We start from the raw sequence: 7,325 nt of genomic DNA, 5'->3' as shown, positions 1-7,325 counted from the left end.
GCTCAGCACGCATCCAACGCTAAGTGCAGCTTCAGCACGCTTAGCGTGATAGAAGAATCTGGCAGAGCATAAATATCAAGGCCGCACGCTAAGCGCAAGATCCGCTCGCTAAGCACGATGATTGTCTTTAGCCAGGCTCAGCGCATGACTGGCGCTAAGCTCAAATCCACTAACTCGCGCTAAGCGCGAGGGTGAAGCTAAGCGCAATGTCGCGGATTCAGAGCCTATTTAAAGCCTGTGTTGTGCAGAATTAGGGTACACACAAATTTTAGCAAGCAGTACAGAATTCCAGAGCAAGTACACCACATTGCTAATTTTGAGATAGAAGCTCTGGAGGCAACAAGAGGAGCAGCTTTGCAGAGAAGCCTAGAGTTCTTCAATTAAAGAGAGATTAGTGAGCTGTAGAGTGATTGTGAAGTGCTGAGAAAAGGAGGAGGGATCCCCCTTCTTGTGTAAGGAACAATTATTCTGTACTCTCAATCTCATTTGTGTTAGGGTTTTTTTGTAATGGCTGGCTAAACACCCTTGTTGGGGATTTCTAAGGAACAATTGATGTAATTACCTTTAATATCTAATTAATTGTGTTTTATGTGCTCAATGCTTCTTTCAATGCTTAATTACTGCATGCTCTTGGTCTGACCACCCATTCGTGTGCATTGTTAGGTGACTTTAGCATTGGAAAATGTACTGTTGCCTTAGAACTTGATAGAAGCAGGACTAAATAACTACATTACCAGGGATGGATTGTGGGGGTTTTGGTTTTCTGAATATGTTGTGATGATAATGCTGTTTAAGTTAAGTCTAGTTTTACAAGAGGGATTTGCAGATGAAGCTTAGGTTAAATTAGTCTAAACTTATGAGGGATCGAGGTTTAGTACTTTAGGCTACAACATAGAACACAAGAACATGATTAATTAGAGAAATATCCTCATATGCATCAACTTGTTTGTTAGAAAGACCCAACGCTTTTTACCTATTGTTGTCAACTTTTACTTACTTGCATCTACTGTTTTTTCCATAGAAGTAGTTTATTTCTGTTTTAACCATCGATTATCAATGTTGTTCCAACGCACACAAAATTGACCCAAAATATTAAACTAGAAGTCCGACGAAACTAACAACATTAACAAATTAACACAACTAACAAATTAACAAAACCGACAAAACTAGCAAAACCAAAGAACACTCCCCCTCATACTTAAACAACACATAGTCCTCAATGTAGCACAATTAAAAGATTAAAAACAATTGAACCATCAAATAGAATCAGACAAGTGTAATAAAAGAAAAGAAGGAGATAGGAAAAGAAGAACTCCTTAAGTCATGATGGAGGAAGAGTAGCGTGGAGTAAGGAAGTCTCTTCCACCACTATGTCCACTAAAGAAGGGTTTGTGAGGAATGGCTTAAGTCGATGTCCGTTGACCTTGAAGCTCTTGTTTGTGGAGTCGCTTTTGATCTCAACTATACCATAAGGAAAAACATTAGTAACAACAAAAGGACCAATCCACTTAGACCTCAACTTACCACTCATGAGTCCAAGCCTAGAATTATACAATAACACTTTTTGCCCAACCATGAAGTCCTTCTTAACTATCATGCTATCATGGAACTTCTTGGTCTTTTCTTGGTAGAACTTGGAATTCTCGTAGGCTTCTAGGCGGATTTCATCTAACTCACTCAGTTGCAACTTTCTTTCCTCACCAGCTTGATCCATAGAGAAGTTGCAAGTCTTCACTGCCCAGTATGCTTTGTGCTCAATTTCCACTAGAAGATGACATGCCTTTCCAAAGACAACCCGATAAGGAGACATTCCTATGGGTGCTTTGTAGGCAGTCTGATGTGCCCAAAGAGCATCATCAAGCCTGGTACTCCAACCTTTCCTGCTTGGCTACACAATCTTCTCTAAAATTCTCTTGATCTCCCTGTTAGAAATTTCTGCCTGTCCATTGGTCTGGGGGTGGTATGGTGTGGATACCCTGTGTACAACCCCATACTTTTTAAGTAGGGCATGCATTGTTCTGTTGCAAAAATGGGTTCCTTGATCACTAACAATTGCTTTAGGTACTCCAAACCTGCAAAATAGATTAGACCTGACAAAATCTGCAGCAACTTTAGCATCATTGGTTCTAGTGGGCTTGTCTTCCACCCATTTTGAAACATAGTCAACTGCAAGGAGAATGTAAACATAACCAAAAGAGATAGGAAAAGGGCCCATGAAATCTATACCCCAGACATCAAACACCTCACAGAATAGCATAGGTTGTTGAGGCATTTGTTGTCGCCATGTAAGTGTATTTCCTGCTCTCTGACACTGCTCACAAGTGCTGCAGATCTTCCACGCATCTTTAAAGATGGTGGGCCAATAAAAACCACAATCAACCACTTTGCGAGCTGTCCTTTGAACACCCAGATGACCTCCCGGTGCGGAAGAATGACAGAACTGCAGGACTGAGTCAGTCTCATGATCTGGAATGCACCGTCTAATGACCTGATCACTGCACAATTTCCACAAGTAGAGGTCATCCCAAATAAAATGCTTAGCATCACTTTTAATTTTATGTTTTTGGGCCTTAGATGCTAAGGGAGGAAAAACATAAGCAACAAAATAATTGACAATGTTGGCAAACCAGGGAGTAGAAAGAGAGTCAAAAATGCTATACAGTATATACAAATGATCATCCAGGAAATCATCCCGAATGGGTGAATCCGCATCTGATACACGTTCGATCCGACTCAAATGATCGACAACTAGATTTTGTGCTCCGCTCCTATCACGAATCTCCAAGTCAAACTCTTGGAGCCAGAGCATCCATCGGATCAACCTAGGCTTAGAATCAGCCTTCTTCAACAAGTACTTTAGAGCTGCATGGTCAGCATAAACAATAATGCGGGTACCAAGCAAATAAGATTGAAATTTTTCAAGAGCAAAAACTATGGCTAGAAGCTCTTTCTCAATAGTAGTATAATTCGCTTGGGCAGCATCTAAAGTCCTAGAAGCATAGTATATCACCCTGGGCAATTTATCAATTTTCTGAGCAAGGACATCCCCCAATGCATAATTTGATGCATCACACATAAGCTCAAAAGGGGCTGTCCAGTCGGGTGCCTGGATGATGGGGGTGGTAGTCAGTGCTCTTTTGAGGCAGTCAAAAGCCTCTCTGCATTTATCATTAAAGTCAAACTCCACCTCCTTTTGCAACAAGTTGGACAATGGAAGGGCTACTTTGCTAAAATCTCTTATAAAGCGCCTGTAGAATCCTGCATGACCAAGAAAAGATCGCACCTCTCGCACACAAGAGGGGTAAGGCAATTGTGATATAACATAAATTTTTGCAGGATCTACTTCAATGCCTTTTTTTTGAAATAATGTGGCCTAAAACTATACCTTGTTCAACCATAAAATGACATTTTTCAAAATTTAGAACAAGGTTAGTTTCAATGCATCTATTCAAAACTTTTTCCAAACTATCCAAACAACCATCAAAAGAGGATCCATATACAGTGAAATCATCCATAAACACCTCTATGCAATTTTCTAAGAAATCACTGAAAATACTAATCATGCACCGCTGGAAGGTACCAGGGGCATTGCACAGGCCAAAAGGCATCCTCCTATAGGCAAAAGTACCGAAGGGGCATGTGAATGTGGTCTTTTCCTGATCCTCAAGAGCAATAGTAATTTGCATATAACCAGAAAAACCATCAAGGAAACAGTAGTGAGATTTACCCGCCAGGCGTTCAAGCATCTGGTCAATGAATGGCAAGGGAAAATGGTCCTTTTTGGTAACCTAGTTCCGCCTCCTATAGTTAATGCAGACTCTCTAACTGTTCTGCACCCGAGTAGGAATCGGCTCCTCCTTCTCATTTTTTATCACTGTGAGGCCGGTCTTCTTCGGGACTACCTGGACGAGACTCACCCATTGGCTATCAGAGATAGGATAAATGATTCCAGCTTGCAAAAGCTTGGTTATCTCCTTCTTCACTACATCAAGAATCATCGGGTTGAGTCTTCTCTGTGGCTGTCTTACTGGTTTAACTCCATCCTCTAAATTTATTCGATGCATACATGTGGATGGGCTAATACCAGGAATGTCCGCCAGGGTCCAGCCTATAGCCTTCTTATGCTTCTTGAGAACAGACAACAACTTCTCCTCTTGCTCATCAGCAAGGGAGGCAGATATAATCACTAGAAAACTTTTGCTATTATCCAAGTAAGCATATTTTAAATTTGATGGCAGAGGCTTCAATTCTGGTGTGGCTAGCTGGATAGTGGTAGAAGAAGATGGTTTCTCAGTCTGTACCTCATAAAGAAAGTCAGAGGTATGTGTACTTCCTGAAACATGGTTAGTCCTATCTGACTCTATAAAATCAATCTCGAGAGGTAAAACACCACCACCAGACATGCAATCAATATCAATTTCAGATTCACTCTCAGCATCAAATTCAGACATATGATCAAGTATAATATCAGACTCAATGCATGAAGAGTGAGAGGCATGCAGATTAGAGTAAAGATCAGTCATGTATTCATCAACAACATGGTCAATTATTTCAGCACGAAATACAGAAAGATCTTCAGATGGGTATTTCATAGCATCCAGAATATTAAAATGAACAGTTATATCACCAAACTCCATGGATAGTGTGCCTGCATAAACATCTATCTTAGTTCTAGAAGTTTTCATAAAGGGTCTGCCTAGAATGAGGGGAAATGATCCTTGAGAAAATCCATCTTCCATATTCAAAATATAAAAATCAACAGGGAAAATCAGTTCACCAACTCTAACTAAGACATCTTCTATGAAACCAACAGGGTAGGCAACACTTCTATTAGCTAAATGAATTACCACATTAGTTGACTGCAAGGGACCTAGAGATAGAGAATTAAAAATAGACAGAGGCATAACACTAACAGAAGCTCCTAAATCTAGCATGGCATTGTCAAACTTACTATTCCCTATAATACAAGGTATGCTGAATGTACCTGGATCTTTACATTTTTTAGGAATTTGGGGAACAGATTTACCAATTAATGTGGAGACATTTATGCCCATGCTAATTCGTTCACTTCCTTTAAGCTTCCGCTTATTAGTGCACAACTCCTTCAAGAATTTAGCATATCTTGGAATTTGCTTTATTGCATCCAGTAGAGGTATGTTTACCTCTACTTTTCTAAATGTTTCCAAGATCTCTTTCTCTGCCTCTTCCAATTTTTTGTTGGGAACTTCTCTTGGAGGGAATGGAAGAGGGATGTGCTGCTTCTGCAAATCAGAATTACCAGTGGAAGAAGATTCACCTGCACAGAAATTGTTAGGTAAATTTTTGTCATCACCTTTTTCTGGAGTAGAGTGAAGTTGGGCAGGTTCATTTGCAGATGAGAAAGGTGCTATAGGTTGAGGTCCTTGACACTGCTTTCCCGACCTCAATGAAATGGCACTGACAATTTTGGGATTTTGGACAGATTGAGAAGGCAGCTTGTCAGAATTTTGGGACTGTTGTTGATTTAATTGTGTAGCCAATTGTCCCATTTGATTAGTTAAGCTCTGAATGGAGGCTCTAGTCTCTTGTTGAAACTGCATGTTTTGCATAGTCATTTGCCTCACAAGTTCTTCGAGGGAAGGTTGCGGAGGGGCCTCAACTGTTGGCTGTTTCTGGGGCTGTTGTTGTTGTTGGATTGGTGGAGGAATGTATGGTCTGCTTGGGCCAACAACATTTTGGAAGGAAGGAGCAGGCTGCTGTTGTTGCTGTTGAGGGCTAGACCATCTGAGATTAGGGTGATTCCTCCATCCAGGGTTGTATCTGTTGCTGGAGAGGTCATAACTATTCTGCTGAGGTTGAGGAGGTCTATTGTAAATGTTTGCAGCATAAGCTTCGGGCTGCTCAATTGCTCCAGGTTGCTGTATGGAAGGGCAAAGGTCTGTATGGTGGTCAGCAGAGGAGCACAAACCACAGACTCTTGCGACAGGTACATATTTCGGATTCAAGGCCAGCTGGGCTACCAAGTTAACCAATGCATCTAGTTTTCCTTCTAGCTTCTTAGTTTTGGATGATGCAGCTGAGTTTGTAGCTACCTCATGCACTCCTCTAATGACTATAGCATCATTTTTGGCGCTAAACTGCTGGGAGTTGGAAGCCATCTTCTCAATTAAATTTCTGGCTTCAGCAGGAGTCATGTCTCCAAGGGCTCCACCACTGGAAGCATCTATCATACTTATCTCCATATTACTGAGTCCTTTATAAAAATATTGGAGAAAAAGCTGCTCCGAAATCTGATGGTGAGGGCAACTGGCATATAGTTTTTTAAATCTCTCCCAGTATTCATACAGGCTCTCTCCAATGAGTTGTCTAATACCTGAGATATCCTTCCTGATGGCTGTGGTCCTGGAAGCAGGGAAAAGTTTTTCTATGAATACTCTTTTAAGGTCATCCCAGCTCGTGATGGACCTTGGAGCAAGGTAATACAACCAGTCCTTTGCCACTCCCTCTAAAGAATGAGGAAAAGCCTTCAGAAATATGTGATCCTCTTGGACATTTGGGGGTTTCATGGTGGAGCAGAAAATATGAAATTCCTTCAAATATTGGTGCGGGTCTTCACCTGCAAGGCCATGAAACTTTGGAAGCAAATGAATCAGTCCAGTTTTAAGAACATATGGGACATCCTCATCAGGGTATTGGATGCACAAGCTTTCGTAGGTGAAATCAGGTGCAACCATTTCCCTTAGAGTCTTTTCACGGGGTGGAGGTTGTGCCATGTTCTCAGAATGTTCAAAATCAGAATGCTCAAAATTATAATGCTCAAAATCAGGATGTTCAAAATCACCAATAACAGAATGCATAGATTCACCAGTAATGGAATGCTCAGGATGATCAAAAGTTATAAAATGATGCCTAACTAATATATGAAATGTCCTATCTATCTCAGGATCAAAGGGTTGTAAGTCAGATGGATTGCCTCTAGTCATACACTACATTCAGCATGCACAACTAGTTGCCTTGTCATGTAAATAAAGGTGTAGGTTTGAACTACAACTACCCTCAAATGATGTCCAAAATGACTTGAAATTTTGTGAGCAACCTTATAAAATGATGAGAAGATAGCACAAAAAATGTCAGACAAAAATTCAAAGTCTAACTATGGAAGCTAAAAATGGTAGGTTGAGGAAAATAAGTGAATAAAACTTGAAAAATAAAAAACTTTTGACAGAATCACTTTTTTTGGACGATGGAGACCCCAGCCAGCCTTTGGCGGGCTACCGTGGTGTAGGAATTTTTTTTCTACCCCAAATACATATATAATAATTGCGATTCCGATAACCGGAGCAAAA

At 40.6% G+C, this 7,325-nt stretch overlaps 1 non-coding gene across 1 annotated transcript; it reads left to right on the top strand.

The window, feature by feature from the left end:
• The first annotated feature begins 6,267 nt into the window (after window positions 1–6,267).
• On the top strand, window positions 6,268–6,374 carry LOC112998908 (small nucleolar RNA R71). Its single transcript, XR_003264087.1, has one exon. It is a non-coding gene; the product is annotated as a small nucleolar RNA R71 (small nucleolar RNA).
• The last annotated feature ends 951 nt before the right edge of the window (window positions 6,375–7,325 follow it).

Source organism: Glycine max, chromosome 13 (assembly GCF_000004515.6).
Source record: "Glycine max cultivar Williams 82 chromosome 13, Glycine_max_v4.0, whole genome shotgun sequence".
In the NCBI taxonomy this organism is placed as follows: Eukaryota; Viridiplantae; Streptophyta; class Magnoliopsida; order Fabales; family Fabaceae; genus Glycine; species Glycine max.
This window is presented reverse-complemented; position numbering and strand designations above follow the sequence as displayed.